This window comes from Pseudopodoces humilis, chromosome 5 (assembly GCF_049639895.1).
Source record: "Pseudopodoces humilis isolate 2021_Gansu_Grassland_sample_001 chromosome 5, ASM4963989v1, whole genome shotgun sequence".
Taxonomy (NCBI): domain Eukaryota; kingdom Metazoa; phylum Chordata; class Aves; order Passeriformes; family Paridae; genus Pseudopodoces; species Pseudopodoces humilis.
The window spans coordinates 2273340-2292195 of NC_142204.1; positions in this window are offsets into that span (position 1 = coordinate 2273340).

An 18856-nucleotide genomic window follows, 5' to 3' on the forward strand; every position below is an offset into this window, starting at 1 on the left:
AGCTGAGGATGGTGCAAAGCGTTTGTGGTCCCTGCAGTGTTCCAGGTGCACCCTACAGCCTCTCACACCAGTGCTCCTGGACTCCTGAGATCTCCTGGGCTTCTGCAGGAGGAATTTCACTTGCTGGATGTGCAGCCAATGCAATCCCATCCCATCCAATCTTTGTGGCCCTTTAGAACAGGGCAATGTAGGAAGGCTGAGCTGGTTCGTGTGGAGTTATGGGTTCAAGGACCAAGCTGCTCCTACTCTTTTTCTTCTGTGGCTTTACTGCACTTCTGACCCCTAGTAAACTTTCTGGAAAAGAACCTGAAGCTAATTAAGAGGGTCATTTTTGTGGCATTGGCTAAATGGGAAATGGAATTTCTTCCCATTTGCATAAACAGAGGTCTGGCAGCAGTTGGAGCCCACTGCTGGAAAATAAAGGGGAAGAGGTCTGAAATAGGTTTCAGAAGGAACACATTTGTTTAAAATGAGGGTTTACAGATCTGTGTGCCTAGATAAGAAATATGTGCCTTCACAAATTCTGTTCTGGCCCTTAGGTCTTCAGGCACCTGACCCTGTGGGGAATTTTCAAAGCTGTGGAAGGACACTTAATATTTAATGCCCCAATACTCTGCCTCTCCTATTGCTGCACAGCTAATAATGTGAATTTAAATTGATTAGATGCCATCATTGCCTCAGGAAAGGGATACTTAGGCTGCCTTTTGTGCTATGATGTAACTATTCTGGTTTATTTTGGCAATGGTTTGGACTTGAAACAACCCTGGTTAATTTGAAATGAAAACAATTGGGTCCTTTGTGCTGTTTATAATGGATTTTGCAGTAGTTGCTTACTTATAAAGGTGATTTCATTGTCCATTGGGGGTGGTTCATTACTGCGTGCTTGACATGATTAAATTTGATCATTGATGGATTTCTGGGTTCAAAACCCAGATCTAGCTCTGTGCTTAGTTCTGTTGTCCAGGCTGAGATGTAGAAAGCGTAGGTGTGACAGTGAGTTTATTCCAATATTGACAACACTGAACATTCCAGTATAATGAGTCAGACTCCTCCCAAATTCTGTACTTGGTTTAAATTAATGAGACTTAGGAAAAATATCAAGTTATCCATTTTTTCCCCTCTGCAATAGTAAGACCATCGTTTCCAATGAAGCCTGAAATTCTCCCGTGGGCTTTTGTCTCCAGGTGCTCTCAAAATATTGCCAATTATTGAAAAACTTGAAGTAAAATGTTATTAGGCCTTCTGTCTTTAAGACAGAACAATGGACCTGTTAAAATATTTATAGCTCACGTTAGGGCAGCCTGTGGGAATTGGGTTTGAGAGTTTCATTCAGACTTTTTTATTTCATACATATATTTATGTTCTTACTGAGTAAGCAGTGGTTGCTGCAGAGCTGGAGATGGGTTAGGCCTCTGATACCTCTTCATTTTATTGTCTTCATTTTGAGCTGGGGCTTTGGACAGTAAAGAACATTTAAATTTTTTCTTGGGATAGTGTAGACCTGATGGTCTGGGAATTGTTTCCCTGCTGGTTTCTCCAGGCAGTGTTTATGCCATGCTGCTTTCTGCCCTCCACTATTCCGCACTCCTGCTGCCCCTGTGCTGAAAGTGTGAACATTTCCCCAACTGCTTGGTGCCCTGTGAGGACGGGAGATGCTGATTTCACCTAAAGAGAGAACCCAGAAGCCTCAGAGGGCCAGGATGTGCAGTAAGGTGTTGGTTTGTTGTTTTAATGGCAGGTGCAGATTGTGTCAATCCTGACTTGCGAGGTTCATTTGCACTGGGAACACTTTCCCACCCTGAAATGCCACAGGAATTGGTGAAGGCTTCCCTCAGCTGTTTGTATCTTAGAAGAAGATGACTTTTTCCTAAGCACACACTGGATCTTCACCCAAGAATTAGCAAAAATTAGGCAGGACCTAATCAGAGAATAAGTAATTCTACCTGAAGCAACTAACTTTTATGAAACCATGCTAAAAAACAGTTTCTATTCCTCCTCTACAGGAGAATGTGTCCTCACAGCAAGAGGATGCTGCTGTTTTCAGTTTATCATGGAGTGTGTTCAGATGCTGGTATTTTTTTTTTTAAAACATGAGTTTTATTTCAGAAGACTCTGCTAATTCTTCAGTCTCTTTCTTTCCAAACTAGACAAACCCACGTAATCAATCTCAGATTCAGTGTTGTGCTTACCTGCTGTTGCCCAAACCCATAGGCTCTGTTTGCCCTCAAGCTTCTTTTTGTCTTTTGGCAGCTGCTCCCATTCCAATTACAAAATATCCCTGGAAATCGAATACCTCATTTTTCTATTATTTAAATGATGGCTCACATTGTAGTCCAATGAATTTAATTAAAGCATTTCCTTACACACGTGGTGTCCATGTGGCTTGGGAATAAGAACTTTTTATCTTAAAAGTGGGGCATGTGTAATAGTTACAGCCCAAGAGATCTTTCCCTCTTATTCAGGTAAGATGAATGCTCATGTTGCCTGGAGGAAGACATAATCTGTATGAGCTGGCTTTAAATCCTTAGGTAGCAGAGGGAATAACCTGTTTTAAATAAGCATGTTGTGAGATGTGACCTAGATCTTTGTGGGGCACTGCAGGGGTGGACCAGGACCTGCAGATCTGGGGGTCACTCAGTGGGGTTGAGGCTGATGCTGCCCAAGCCCTGGGGCTCTCACCAGGCTGCTGGAAGGGGGTTGTGATCAAAATGTGTCATCACAAGGAAGGTTTGGAGATCTGAGTGTTAATTGAGTCTTCAGAATATCCAAAGCTGGCTTGTAAGCTTTCTTTTTTTTTTGTTAAATTCCCTTTCTGATGCACTGCGGAGGATGCTCAGCTGGTACCAATCCTTCTCTTTCTCCACCATCCTGCAGGCCTGTTAAAATTGGTTAAATTTGATTAAACTTCCAATCTTTGGCCACTTCAATATTCTTTAAAAAAAAAAAAAAATAAGAAAAAGAGAACAATTCCAAGAGAAAACCAGAATTTATGTGTAAGACAAATGCAGGCAACAGTAGCAGCATGGACTTGATATGTATTTGGTTTGTCCCAGCAGCTGAATATATCATTAAAATTATATTATATTGTATATAGATATATATTATACTATAATATATATAATAAATATACTATAATATATATAATAAATATACTATACTATACTATACTATAATATAAACAATGTTATACTATAAAATTATTATCATTAATATATCATTAAAATCATGATACATAATATATGCATCATATATGTATCATGATATTGTGACTCTGCAGTGGAGTCTCTTTATTCTCTTGTCAAGCCTGGAATAATTAACTTTTTTTTCCTCTGCTCAACATTCCATGTGTTTTCCTAGAAAAATTACAACCAGCTACTACATATTTAAGATAACAGAAGTAAACACATGCAACAAATTAATTGGTAGCTGTATTTGGTCTACAGTCAAGTCTTCTAAAGGCAGGAGACTTGAAAATTGGGAAATATGCAATTTCCAAACCATGTCCTTTACTGGTTTTCTCAATCCCTATCTCAATGTCAGTGATTTTATTTCACCATGATTATGCTGCTGTGTGGAGTTGACCTAACAATTCAGCGTTCTAGTGAGATGATGAATTCCAAATGCAACCAGCTGCTTGCATTAAAAACCCCTTTAATTCACCAGGTTCTTCTCTTCCCTTGGTCGTAGATCCAAGTGTGGATATGGAGACTGCTTGCCTCTTCTACTTGAAAAAGCTGGCATTTGATTTGTATTAACTTGGAGAGTAGTTCAGCAGCTTCTTTTTGGGCAGGTGCTGCTAAATGAGAGAAATGATTTCCTTATTTCAAGTTCTCAGTAATTGTGGCGATTCTGATACCGTGTTGGCCACACTCTTGGATGCAGAGAAGTAAAAGGCATATTCAGGATGCAAATGGTGTAATTTATGTTCTTAAACAAGGGAAGTGCAGTAAATAAGGTTATAACACCATAAAGGCAGCCTAGTCTGACTCTGTGCTATCATCTGCACTCGACAGCTTGTGATAACACTGGGTTAAACCACTGCTGTGGCTGCATCAACAAAGGAAAAGCAATTTTTAATGATAAACTAATTATGTACATAACTACAGCACCTCTGAACCTTGGAAATGAGTCAATTATAACATTCTTCTGTGCTGAAATATCCTAACAAGGAAGCTGAATGTAATCCATGGTTAGCTTGTAGCTGGTTGCTTGTTTTCCCAAAGTGTCAATTTTTTTGTAGCTCTTCCATCCAAAATTATTTAAAAATATGTCTCAACACAGTAACTGTGTTTTCAGCTACCGAGGTGCTGTCATCTCTGAATGAAGCATGATGCCAGAGTGACTTTGCCATGTTTTAATTTTCCCCTTTGTCTTTCCATGATATCAGTGAGAACAAATGTGTTACCAGCTGCACTGGGCACAGATTCCGGCTTCATCTGGCAAGAATTTGGGGGAAATCTACTTTGAGGCACAACTTGGAAGAGCTTGTCCTGCTTTAACAGCAACAACCTTCCAAAACATGGGTTTCCTGCACCCTTTGGATGTGAAAAACCACCAGAAATGAGCGATTTTCAGTCAGCCTTGCAGGATATCCTAAGCAACAAAAGCATTTGCAGCGTGCTCTGTTTATAACTCACAAAGCAAAAGCAGTGCCAGTGTCTTTGGCCACTTTTATTGTGTTTGCAGAGCAGTTACTAAGATGTTCTGTTTTGGAAGAGCTAAAGAAGCTGGGCAATCTCCTCCCAAGCTCCTAAATTTCAGCAGCCAAAGGCTGCAAGGATGTGTGTGTGAAAAACAACAGCCCTGCTCAGCTGACTCATTCCAAGGGAAAGCAGATCCTAGGAAGAGTTTCCTTCCACTCCCCATGTATGGAAGGAATGGCTTGGGAAGCTTGGAATGGCTTCTTGATTCTTGAGGAATGTGTGGCAACCAGCTGAAGGGAAACCCAAATCCTTTAAGTTGCTTATTTGTATATGGAATGCCAAAATTGGCATTTTTTTTCTCTTTACTGTTCAGATAAACTCCATTATTGCCTTTTCCAGTCTTGTAGGAATATGGCAAGAGAGGCTGAAGTTTGCCTAAAAATTGATTTTAGGTTTTTTTATATCTGGCAAATGGGAAGACTTGTTCTGTGCAGCTTGAGATTCTCAGTGACAAGTATGTGCACAAGGAAGGTTAGGAAAGAGGCATGAATGAAACATTTATGTAAATATAAATCACAGAGGGAGACCGTGTATGGTTTACATCACTGTGTTTTAAAATCAGTCCAGTATCTCATATTTCTGATTTTAGTCAGAATGAAAGGCTTTTTTAAACCTCCAATTAAATCACTCAGTAGAGGGATTACCTCATGCTGCTTTTATTCCTAAATACCCAGACTGAGGCATGACCCAATAGATACCTTTGCACAAAAAAAAAAAAAAATGAAAAAGATGGCAATAACTTCTGCCCACTATTTTTCCTGTAGTTTTGCAGAAATAAATACAGAAATAGATACAGAAAGAAGATATTTTGGCAAGGATTGAATTAGTCTTGGGGAGATCTTCTGAAGGCATTTATGATCCCAGCTCTCTGTGACAGACTGTGTAATCCTTGCAATGCTGTACAGCAGCTCTGCCACTAAATCAGTCAAGGGGGCAATTTCTCCACGTGAAAATTTGTTTCCTTTCTTTGGGAAGAAGGGGTGACCCCTGGAAGCTGTTTGATCTTGACACAGAGAGGTGTTCAGGTTCCATTTTGATGAGTGCTGAAGTCTTTTAAATGGAAATTCTTTCCATCTGTGACTTGAACTTCTACAAATAGGCTGCTTTGCTGAGCTTAGGCACCAAACATTTAATTTGGAAACCAAATTTTACTTCTTTTTTTTTTTTTTTATTTTTTTTTTGTGGGTCTGCAGCAACAAAATTTTGCAGCACATCTTTATTAAAACTACCTTTTCTTATGATCCCACATTTTTTTACTCCCTGTGTCCCTGGTTGGTTCCAGCAGGTAGCTTGGGCATTGCCCATGGTTTTCTCTTTTGGAAATTGTGATGCACTGCCTATTTGTAGGTATGAGATTTATATATATATATATATATATATTTAGGTTCTATATCTATTGCCTTTGAATAACAATTCCTCCTGTTCCAGATGGTTTGCTCCCAGCTTTGCAATGATTTTTATGAAAAGCAATTCAAACAACTTGAAGAAAAACAGTACACACAGTAATCAAAGTCTGGACTGCTCCCCATGTTCTGGATTTCAGCATAATTATAAAGAATGCAATCTGCATTTGATATTAATTTTGGGGATCATTCTAGCTTGGGAACTGTAAGCCATTACTTTATAGCAACTTGTGCATTTTGGAGAGCAGAGCTGTACTGAGATTTCCAGCCTCAAGTTCTTTGCCACTCTTGGAGTCCAGGTTAGTTTCTTAGAGAACATGCTCAGAGTTATTTAGTGTTTATTTCCACAAACTTTGCTCAGAGCTGTGGCTACATGAGGCTTGGGTTTGATGGATGGGCTGCTTAGTGAATAAGGAATTGCCTGGCTGGTCACACTCAGAGCTGTGGTCAATGTTTGGTTATGCAGCTAAAAAAGAAAAGCTGGAAAGGGACTTTTCACAAGGACTTTTCACTAGGACAAGGGGGAATGGCCTTAAACTGAAAGAGGGAAGGTTTAGATTGGGATGAAATTCCTCAGCTGAGACATGGAAATTCATTGTGGATGCCCCATCTCTGGAAGTGCTCAAGGCCAGGCTGGATGGGGCATTGAGGAACCTGGTCTGGTGGAATATGTCCCTGCCCATGGCAGGGGGGTTTGGAATAAAAGGATTCTTAAGGTTCTTTTCAATCTAAACCAATCTATGATTCTATGTATATAGATATTTTTTGGTTAACATTGCCTGGTAACTCTGAGCATTATTAATCTGTTAAGACATTTTAAGGTTGCTGATCCTGTGGAATTTGCTTGATGTTCTTTGCTGCATCCTTAGGAGATCAAACATGATTGAAGGTATTTGAGATATTATGAACCAAATGTTCCCCACTTACCCTGAAACTGCTGCACTGCACAAGCTGCCAGGTCCCAAAGGGAGAATTTGACCTTTGTATGTGGTGAACCACAGTAACTGGGGAGACCCAAGGAATTATAAATATCTGAGTCTGAACAAGAATACTGTCTCTTGTTCACGAATCCCAGCCCTGAGGAGAAGAACCAGATAAGCCATGAGACATTTTACACTGTCTCTGCTTGACAGAGAAGAGATCAGCACCTGCCCATCCTGGAAATTGTAAATGCAGTGGGGTCTCCCCTCAGTTTCCTCTTCTCTGGGCTGAACAGACCCAGTGAACTCAGCTGTTCCTTGCATTCTTCCCATCCAGACACTTCACCACCTTTGTTTCCCTCCTTTGGACACTTTTTAATGGCTCAATGCCTTTTTTCACACTGTGGCACCCCAAATACTCAAGGTGAGGCCACCCCAGCCCAGAGCAGAGCGGGACAATCCCTTCCCTTGGCTGATGCTGTTCCTGCTGCCCCCAGGACAGGGCTGGCCCTCCTTTAACTCGTCTTTAAAGAGCACCAGACTAAACTGGAGCCCTGCAGTTCCCCTCTAGTGACTGGTTGTGATGGGAATGTGCCTGGGATGTGATGCTGGAGATTCCCAGGGAGTCTGGCATGGCTGAGCTCTCGTGGTCCCTCTCATGATTTGCTCCAAGAAATAAATCATTTCACATTTTTGGAAGGGAGTTTTGTCTCTAGAAATAGATGGTTTCTGAATACTTGCCATTCTTATGAGGTTTTAAAAGCTTACAAGGAGAAGATATTAGGTTCATTGCTAGCCAAGCATCCCTTGCTTGGGTGACAAGTAAAACTGGTTCAGCTGGCCCAAGCTTAACGAAAGATGGAATAACACTTGCAAATATCTCCTGAAGTCAATACTGAAAGTTGTCCTGGTGTTCTGAGGTGTGGACCCCAAGTTCAGTGCTCCCCAGATTTCAGATTCTGGTCTCACAGGTGCACACAACTTTCTCTAAGTCAGTGGTAGCTGTATTTATATTTTGTTGGATCCTTCCCAGAGTGAGTAGATTGCTGGAGATGTACCTGATCCCCCTGAAGCACCAGAGTTGCATAAAATGCTCCTTGTGCAACCCATTCTGGATTTCATTTACCATAATGCTATTAAATACTTTTTTTTTTTCAAAACTTTGCACCACAGAAATGGATGTGATTTATTTGTGGACCGAGGGAAGCATGAAATCTGCTATCAGAAGCCTGGCTCTTTCAGGAGTGGTGAGAAATAAAGAAGTAAACATTGCCACTTTCTCATTAATACAATTACCATAGCCCATCAAACATGTGCTGATAAATTTGAGAGGCTTATACTATTCATTAGGCTTATACATTCATTAGTGTAACCATCATAAAATAATGAGGGGAGTGTCCAGCTTGGGGAAAAATTCAGAGAACAAGAGCTCACATTATGCAGACCTATGATGATAAACGTCTCCTGTGGCATAATTTTAACTCTTACCATCTGTTATGCCCTGTTGTCATAACAACCTAAAATAAATATTAAAAATAGTCTGAAACTGGGAAAAGCACAGCAGGGAATGTCTGTCCTGGAAGAAAACAAACCCTCAATGTGACCAGGAAATAGCAGGGAAAGGGACTGATGACAACTTCAGGAGATTTAGCTGGGAGAATTTTCGATATGCAGGGGTGGGTGAGAGAAGGATCCCAAACCAGGGTTTATAAGCAGTTGTAGCTGGGCTACCAAAGCACTCCCAGATGCTCAGTGCTGTGCTTCCCATCTGTTTTCAGCTTTGAGCTTGAGAAATAATTTTACTTTAACTGTTGGAAGCTATATATAATAACTTCCAACAGTTGAATATACATATAATATATATACACAAATATGATTTTACATTTTTGAGAGATGCTTGTTTTTTTAATTATTTTTTTTTTTAAGCTGAGCTAGAGGGCCATGAGGACCTGGAACATCTGGAACAGCAGGAATTGTTATTCAAAGGCAATAGATATAGGACCTAAATATATATATATATATCTATATATATATAAAATCTCATACCTGCAGTGTGCATGAGGAGCTGTTCTGATGCAGTTTTTGCAGGCTGTGTGCATTACACTGGTGTTGATCAAATGATGCCATTCAAATATTATTAGAACTGAGTGTTTAGGCCAAAGGCAAGGCTTAAAAAGAGAGCTGCACTTTCATGCCAGGCCAGCACAGGAGCTGTTTCCAGAGGCTTCTTTCTGGAAAATACAAGAGCAAGAAAACTTGGGAAAAGAAAGGCTGAAAGACTGCATTTAGTGTCAGGAGCATGAAGAGTTGTTTAAATAATTGCAGGTTCTGTGAAATAACAGAGCAGTTCAAGAGCCCAGGAAATTTACTCTTCCTGGCAGGAGTTAAATTATTTGGGGATGCCCTGTCTAAAGAAATCCTTGGCTGAAAAATGCTTGGGAAGAGGGAATTCTTGGGAAGAGCAACCCTGCTTAGGGGAAACTGTTCTGGGTGGGTCCTTGCTTTAATCTAATTCTAATGAAGATTTGTTTGTCTTCCTTGCTGAGTGTTCCTGTCTTTTAGCATTCCCTTTCATTCCTTTGACAGTCACTTCAAGAGTAATTTCTGACAAGAGATGAGAAAACAAACTGAGATTTGATGTTAGGCAGTAGCCAGGGAATTTAGATTTTTCTAAATTATTAGATACGATTTAGATGATTTAGATATTCATTGCTGCACACCATCCTGTGCTGTTCTGTGAGCAGTGTGTGCACCACGGTGGGCTCAATGCTCAGTAAGATCTCTGAGCTCACAAACCAGGACAGACTGGATATACAAACCAGCCTGGGCATCCAGCTGCCATCAGTGCAAATGAAGGGTCTGTGCCTGGCCTCAAGTGCACGAGACCTGAGGGACACAAAGCAGAAATTTTGTTTGGCCCTGTTGTGGCTGATGATAGGCAGATTTTTATCTGCAGCCTTGTGGTTTGCTCTGTGATGAGAACAAATGCAAATTCTACAAGGCAGCCAAACCTAGATGCTTTGATTTGCAGGGAAGCTCTGACCCGCCAGAACTGTAACTTCCAGGGATAAAAGTCACTTGAGGGCCAGTTACAGCCACTGTATGTCTGCCTTTTCCTAAACACATCTTTTCTTCCCCTCTTCTATTCTCTGCCATCTCAGAAACCCCGGTGGAACGTGAGAATTTCCTATATTTGGCCAGAGTAGCGGATCAGGGCTGCCCTCAGCCTGCTCTGTGTCTGGGAGCTGTGGACACTTCCATGGCACAGCACCAGAGCTTCTGTGCACTGAGTCAGCAGCTTTGGCAGCTTCCAGAGCTGCTGGCAGTGTTCAAAACATGTGTGGATGTCATCAGCCTGATGCACCTCCAAAGCCTCAGGTTCACCCCCAAACCAGCCTGAGGTTTCTCACAAGGCTTCACGTTCTTCCTGGTAAGTTAATGATGACAGAAATGAGGCATCTCGTGGGGTGGTATGATTTTATGGTAAAAAACCTTCCCTGTTCTTGCTGTGATATGGGAGAGACCTGTTCCACTTTGTTCTCACTCAGCTTTTCCCTGGCTCACTCTCCTAGAGTGAGGAAGGTGTGGAGAGCCCCAGGAGGCTTCCTCCGAGAGCTGCTTGAGGTGGTGATAAGGGAACCAACACAGTGACCTGTTGGGATGTGACACAAGATATTTTCAGTCTTTGTTGGCACTCCTCTTTGCCCATGGTGGACTTTCATCCCCCTGACAAGCTGAAAATTCCCCAAATCCCATCTGACTCTCCTTCAGCTGATCAAATAATTAATCTAAAGCTCCACTCACTTCATCTGTGCTTCAAGTATTAATTCTGCAAAAGGGTTTCTGTGGAGCCTTTAGAAAAAAACATTGTGCAGTCTTCTGAACTTGACTCTTAATTTTTTTTCCTTGTGCTCCATTCCTGTCTGCTTATTTTTGTGGGGAATCCATGCTCATATTGAAGTGCCTTCTGGAAGGAAAGGATTTCCCAGGAGTTCTGGGAACAAGGCAATTACTTGGAAGTCCTGCCGGAAACGCTGCTTGGAAAACACATAGAAAATAATAAAACTTTCCTGCATTCTGCTCAAAGCAGGCTATTATTCAGTATTATATCTAGCTAGATATGGTGGGGATGTGTGTGTATGTGTGCTCAGTGTGCACATTATTTAACACAGACCGTGTGCTTGGCGCTCTTTTCTTACTACTGAAGATAAAACGTTTCCTGCTTTGAGGAATTTACAGCCTAGATGGACACTCCAGGAAGACTGAAAATCCAACAGCAGCAGCTCAAGATGGAATAGCTCATTTTAGGAAGTTTATCTCTATTTCATGATGGTGATGACATAATTTTTACTTGGAGGAGTAGGATTTATGCTGATGTACTTTCAGCTTTTATGCCAATCTCCTTATGTATTGCATTAGACAGTCCCTGCTGCAAAGGTTTGAAATCTCAGCTAGATTAAGATATCTGATCTCTGCTTCCCAAAAAAATTCCACTGTGTTGTCAAGTGAAAGCAGAAAGCTGATGGAAGACATAAAGTGTGCAAAAGGCCTGCCATATTTCACCAGGATTTACTCTGACATCTGTATGTAGCTAGTGGATTTTTTTTTTTTCCTTTGACCCGAGCAGCAGTGTGAGTTCAGCAGCCAGCAGTGTGCATCCTCCAGTGCATCTAGAGAATTCAAATGATTGTTTTATGGGTGAGGTGATAGCCATGCAATTAGGATTTCCATCTGTGCAATCCTCTGCTTTGCTATGGTGGCAAACACATAGCACCAAATAAGCTCATTACAGCCGTGGGAGGGGAGCTGAGGTTGAGCTTCCCTCTTTACGCTTTTGCTGTAGAATTTTACTTTCTAAGGAACTTTGCAGATGTTTACAAGACTTCCATATAGCTGCTTCCTGAAGTTATGCCTTGCCTTTAATCAAAACTGAATGCTTAGATGGCTCAGAACTCCCTGTTTGAGCAGAAACCTCGCTCCAGTGAGCTCTGAGCTTGCGCCGTCCCCTTAATGAAATTGCTGTGACTTCTTGTAGTCCAGTCTTTCACAGCACAGCTTATGTATGTTTTCAAGCAAACCTGAGCCTTGTTTTCCATGAACTGGAGTTTAGTTTGGATCAGGTTAAAACCTCTGTGTTGCTTTGCATTTATAAGGGTTATGTGGGTTTGTATTTATTGGAGAAATACGAAGTTTAAGGCTGGATTTTTTTTTATTGAATGCTATTTTGCATTTAGCAGCCATATTATGCTGTCTTCTGAGCTGGAGATGTAGCATCAAACTGTAAATAGCTTCCAAGGTGCAGAAGGCATTTCCTTCCTTATTTCATCCCCTTAAATTTCTTTTTTTGTGCAGGCAGCAAGAGTTTCCACGCTCGCTGTTCAGGATCCTGTGGATCTGGAGAGCTCATGGTGACTATCATTTTATTCTGCTGAGTACTTTAAAAGTTGTAATGAGACTGTGTGGTAAAGTTAATAGAGCCTCCTGGTTATTCTCACAGTACTTGTATAAAATTACTTGGTGTCATGACTTCATATCCAGATGACTGTATAAAATTAGGAATACTCTTAACGCCTGTTCTCCGAGATATATTTTTTTTTAATTTATTGGTGCCATGAAAATGCAATTATTTTATCAGGGAGATAACCTGGAACTTTCCCCACACTGATGAATAGCATGCCAAATCTTTTCAGTGTTCAATAATAAAGTTCAAGGCATAACACATTGGGCACATGGGAAAAGTTCCCTTTTGCAGATGATTGATGTGCCAACCCTTCATTCTTCTTCCAGCCTTCTTGTGCTTTGAGATGCAGATTATTTTTTTTTACAGGTCTTTCACAATTTTTTCTTATTTATACTATTTTGAAACTTAATGTTTTAACCATTGAGTTGGATGAAAATTAAGTTTTCCCTGCAGGATAATCTTTAGGGCTTTGTGGAGTAAATGATTGTGCTCAGAAAATATCATCCAGCTCGTTACCTTGAGGTCAGGAATAATTAGATTTGTGTATAAGCAGCTTTCCTGTGGCATTGTATTTTTTATTAATCAAGTGAGAGGTGGAAATTAAATACTAGCATGGTTTTCATCAAGAATGGTCTTTATTCTTACAGATATTTACTGCTTGCAGAACTTCATACTATTAAACAGTTTTGTCAGCCCATTTCAGGAAAGTTGTCATGGCTAAAAAAATGATGGGCAAGCCATTCACATTTATTTGTGAACTACAGTGCTGAAGTATGCACCCATAAAAAATGGTCCCTTCCTTTTTTATAATCTCTGCTGTAAGGCCTCTCTGGCTCTTCCTTTGTCATCAGCCTTCAGCCTTCTTTTATTTTTTTTTGATTTTTTTTTCCTCCTCTGAGAAACTAAAATGGGAAAAACTGCATTGCATGTGGCTTACTGTGCTGAAATGACCATGCTGCAAAAGTCAGCCTTTCCCTGCAGCTGGATTAAAAGTCCCACACTGAGGATGACACAGTCTGTCCTTACAGAACAGCAGGGTATTCCTGTGTGCCAGCAGGGGAAGGGATGGTTCTGCTGCCTGATGTCCAGGAGGTTTGGATGGAACCCCTCAGATATGGATTTTCTGGCAATGGTTTATTGGGAAATGCCAGGAAAAAACACTTCTTCTTGTGAACTCCTCTGACAAATGAGAAGACTGGTTCTTTCAGATGCTGGGGCAGTGCTGGTGAGGTGTGGGGCACAGAAGCCAGGTACCACCTGTGTCTTCTTAGAATGCCAAATGCAGGGCTTTGTGGAGATGTTCACTGGAGAGGGTCTGGGGTTGAGCAGTGTGGGGTGGGCAAGGTTCCAGGAAATGAGGGTGGACTTACTGGACCTGGTATTCTCTGATTTCCAAGTCTGTTGGTGGAATTAATAAAAAATTGTTCATGTTATTCTGAGATTATCTCAGTTGATTAGAGCATGGTGGTGATAATGAATTCCCCACATGGGCCATTCACTTGGGAGTTGAACTGGATAATCCTGGTGGGTGCCTTCCAACCTGGAATACTCTGTAATTCCTCCTTAGCTAAAGCACAGGAAATGCATGCATGGTATGAAACCACAAGCAAGTGTAATTCATGCTTTGAATAATGTGCTGCTCTGGTTTAGCTCAGTCCTAAGAAGCTACTGAGGCTGATGGGGATGTTTTGCAAATTTGGGGTTCTTCCCAGGGTGGCTCTTTGGCCCTGTGGCATTATCAGAGGCCTCATGGCATGTTCTTGTTATCCTTAGAAGTGATTTCCTTGTGTTCATTGCTCATGGAAGATCCATGGCTGGGAGCCAGAGGTCTGTGCCTGGGCAGTGTGGGCTCCTTCCAGCATCAGGAGCAGACATGAAGGGACTGAGTGTCCATCAACAGATCTACAGGGTGGCATTTTGTCACAGAAATCTTTGGCCTGGACACTCAGGGGGTCGCTGATCTGTGTGAGAACAACACTTCATCCCTCCCAGAGCAGAGAGATACCAATCCCTGAAAACTCTGACTCGGTTCTGCTGCCAGCACCAGAAACCTGGGCGGGTTTTGGGATGGAAATTGCTGTTCCTTAAGGATGCTTTTTACCTGTTGGTGTCTCTCCATGGCTGGGGTGCCACAATGGCCCAGAGGAAGCTGGTGCAGTGTTGGCAGTGCCTGCCTGAGCTGTTTCAGGGGGAGATGCTGCATCCTCTGGCCACAACAACAACTGTGAGTTACTTGGCACCTTGACTGCCTAGAGAAGCCAGGATGCTTGTTTGGCTTTTTCCCCCCCCCCCAAAAAATGAATAATTTTGCAGTAAACAGGATAGGCTCAGCATTTCTACAATTTATTAATTGTCATGTGAATAATCTCTAAAGAGAAAAAACACCCCTAGATTTTTAGATGTCAGCCACTTGTGACTGCTTAACTGAGGCAGAGTAGTTTTGTAAAGGGTCATAAGAATAATCTTCTGAAGGCTGGTAGTCATATTTCACTATAATCTTTGGTTGATATTAATGGTGCTGAAGAATTACTGAAAAAAAATAAATGCCTGGGGGAAAAAAAAAAGTCCTTAAGGCAAAGAGTACAAATGGCACCTATAAATGTCTGATACTTCTTTATCTGAAAATCCAGACTGAGTACTCAATCAAGTGTTCTCTTCTAGAGATGCAAAACCGTGTAGCTTCTGGCTCATCAGCCTAAAATACAGGGCTGAGAGCTATTTTGCAAGGTTCATGTTTCTGCTAATTGTTAATTTGGCGAGCTGGTGATGATTATCAACAGCATGAGAAGTGACAAGGCTCATCTCTGACCCACACAACTGCCTAGACTGAAGAATTCTCTCAAAACACCTCCATGGTTTTGTATTTAAATTCGACTCTCAGAAGTATGTGAGAGCTGCAGAGTGTTTTACCACTGATATGTGCCTGTAAGTTGTAGTCTATGCCAAATTAAGCAGCAGTACTTCTGTATGGCATATACTGTAATTAAATATGGAACCCAAGCCTAATGTTTGACCTTAGGGAATTTATTTCAGTTGACTGTAGTGTTGGTGGGAAAATGAATTCCATAATTGAGGCTGAGATCTGATGTCCCCCATGGTATTTGAGTATTCAAATACAAAGTTTTTGGAGAAGTCAATTTCTAATATTCACGCTAATTTATCATTTGAACTGACATATTTGGATTCCAGAACAATTGTAGGTTAAACAAAAGGAAAACAGGATATTAAAGGATCTGATGGGTCCCATCCAAGATTTGTCTGAGTCTCTCTCTGCTGGCTTCAATGGAATGTGGCCCACTCTGTAGAAATAGTTCTTGAATTCTTTTCACTGGAAACACTGACAAAAATTAATATATCCCTAAAGTGAAACAGACCTGGGAAACAAAATCAAACTCAGCTCTTGAAATTGTTCAAACCAGAGGAAGTGCAGAAGCGAAACAAATACCATGAGAATGCAAGAAAAAAAATTATTCTTTCAGTTTTAATATTTAAAGTATGAATAACAAAGATAAGGTAAATGGTGGGCTATCTGCTAATTAGAATGGTGCTACAGATACAGTGAAAATGGAAATTTTAAGTGTCCAGAGCCTTGCTGGAATTGAGAGAGTGGGTATTTGAAAGACATGATTTTTAGGATGGTGCTGGAATGATGAAACTCTTATTGACATAATAGCCTTAAATAACCAAAAGTGTGAAAAATTAAATATGAAGCAGTTTTTTTTTAAAATCTCAATGCACCCTCCTTTCACTGGGAGGAAAGGGTTCCTTGGTGAATGGCATTTTCCTTTGTTATTTTAATTTGTATGGAATTGTTTCCACCGTGGGGTGACTTTTTTTGTAGTGATGCTTTTGGCTTTGCAGAGTCATGCAAGTGACAATTGTCAGGATATAAAAATTGGAACCTGGAAGCCATCCCAAAAAGCATAAAGAGAAATATTTTGTCTTTTTTTCCTATGCATTAACTGCAATGAATCAGATGATGCAGGATCCCTTTAGGGTTGATTTTTTGCCTTTTTCTGTTTTTTATTTTTTATTTTGTTTTTTTGTTTTGTTTTGTTTTTTTGGGTTGAAATTATTCTGTGTGGAGTGCTATTGTGGGAAATCCCCACTCTTCAAGCTGAGAATAGTTTGACTTAAATGGTATCAATTTAGATTTAAATGCAGTGGGCTTTAATCCTGCAGGAAGGCAGTGCTTTGTGTGAGAGAGGACGTGAAAATTCAGTTTTTCTATGGGTAAAAAAAGTACTAGTGGGCTGTGATAATACTGAAATAAATATTGGAAGAACACATTTATCTATTTGGGGAGCAAAGAAGCTTCTAGAAGCCTGCTTGTCAGAATGCAACAAGATTTACAGATTTATATATAAATTTATAGAAATTTACATATTTTTATATATAATATATAATTTTTATATAAGATATAATTTTATTAATTTAAATTATTCATTATATTAAATTAAATTAATAATGACTTAAATGAATAATATTACTTTAATGTATAATTTTTTTAATGGGTGGTTTCAAGTTATTTGTTTGGGGTTTGGTTGGTTGGGTTTTGGTTTTTTTTTTTTACTTGAATTTTGGCTTCTGGTTTCCAATCCTGAACAAAGAAGGCCTGAAAATGTGTTTGGTCTGAATTCTCCTCAGCTGTGATTTGCAGCACAAGGTAGAAAAATCCAGAACTTTGCACAGGTGGAAGCTTTTTGTACCTATTCAGCACGAAATGAGCACTCATGGTACCACTGGAGCTGTGCTCTGAATACTTTCTGGACAAACACCAAAAATCCTGGGGGTTTAAGTCAAGGAAAATCCCTCTCACCTTGCAGGAGTAAATGCAAAGTGAAATCTGCATTAGATCACTCATTGCAGCAGGCTCTGCTTAGGAAAAGGAAGATGTGAGCTGCTCCTCCACTGTAAACATTCCAGAAAAATGTATTTATTGAGTTTATTTATGGGCAGTGTTCACCACTGAAATATCATTTCATTGCCCTCATGCCTTTAATGGAAAAATACAAATGTTTTTTGTCTTCAGAGTTTTGCAAGTGAGGGCACACCGGTGCAATTAATCTCGGGCCTAAATTGTTAATATAACTAAAATAATGGGGTTTTCTTCTGGAGAATGCTACTGTTTTGGCAGTTTTTGGCAGGGTTTCTTTACAGAAATGAAGTAATGAATGTACTCTTCATGTTTCCTTATTGTGTATTAAATGTGAAATTAAATTTAAAAAAAATCTCTTATGAATGGTTTTTCTGACTTGCAGCAGTGTTTATCTGGATTTTGCTTATTCTGGTAAAGGGCACATGCCACAGGGAGTACAGCTCCTTGGGAAATATTAATATTAATATTAATCCCATCAGTGGCCTCCTTCTGTCTCAATCCCCCAAATTCTGACGAAGAATTTCCCTCTTAACAAGAAAATTCCATTGAAGGTTTAATTTGGGGGAAACGAAAAAAACGTAACCATGATTTCTCTAAGTGAAATAAAAACGTTGTGTCCAGTGAAGTTCTCACAATTTGGCCACTGCCCTCTGCCTCTGCAGCCCCTCACAAGCCCAGGGAATAATTCAGATTTTTTGTTAGCTGGGCCACCTTGAAGAAGATCAGAAGAAGCAGAGTCAGCTGAAAGACCAGGCCTCAAAAAAGAGATGTTTAAAGGCATTAGTCCTAGAAATCTTGAGAGGCTGTGTCTTAGAATTTCTGAAAGTAAGGGTTTGGTTTTTTTTCCTAGATAAAACAAAAAGCCTGTTTTATTTTTGAGATTGCTTTGGTCCTAAAATTTAGCAGTTCTCAAAGGAAAACATTGTTTTTATAGGGAGGAAAAATATCTGGCAAAATACTTTGCATTTTATTTCAATATTTCTGACTGGAATTTTTTTTTTTTTTTTGTTATCCTAAAAAGAAAATGAAGCAGCTTGAAATCTGAATCCTACTTCTGCTGCTGACGTGAAACCTTAAAATCAATTTATTTCTTCTGATTTTTGGGTATTACTACGAGGCCACTGACTGGAGGAAAAACTTCTATAAAGATTTAACTTTGATGGACCTTTGCAGACCTGAAAGATGGAAAATTAGTTTTAATATTATCTCTGCCACATTTGCAGAGATAATTATTGCAAATACATTATTTGCAAATAATTATAGTTATTGCAAGTAGTCATTATTATAAATTGCAAAAAATATTATGATTATTGCAAATATATTATTTGATATATTTTATATATATATATATTTTGTGATATTGCAAAGAGAATTGCATTCAAAATTTTATCAAAAATTGATTTATAATTTGATAATTTAAATTATTGAAAGATAATTTAGAAAAAAATGCTGTAACCATCAAGGCTTTAATCTACATTATTAGTGCACCC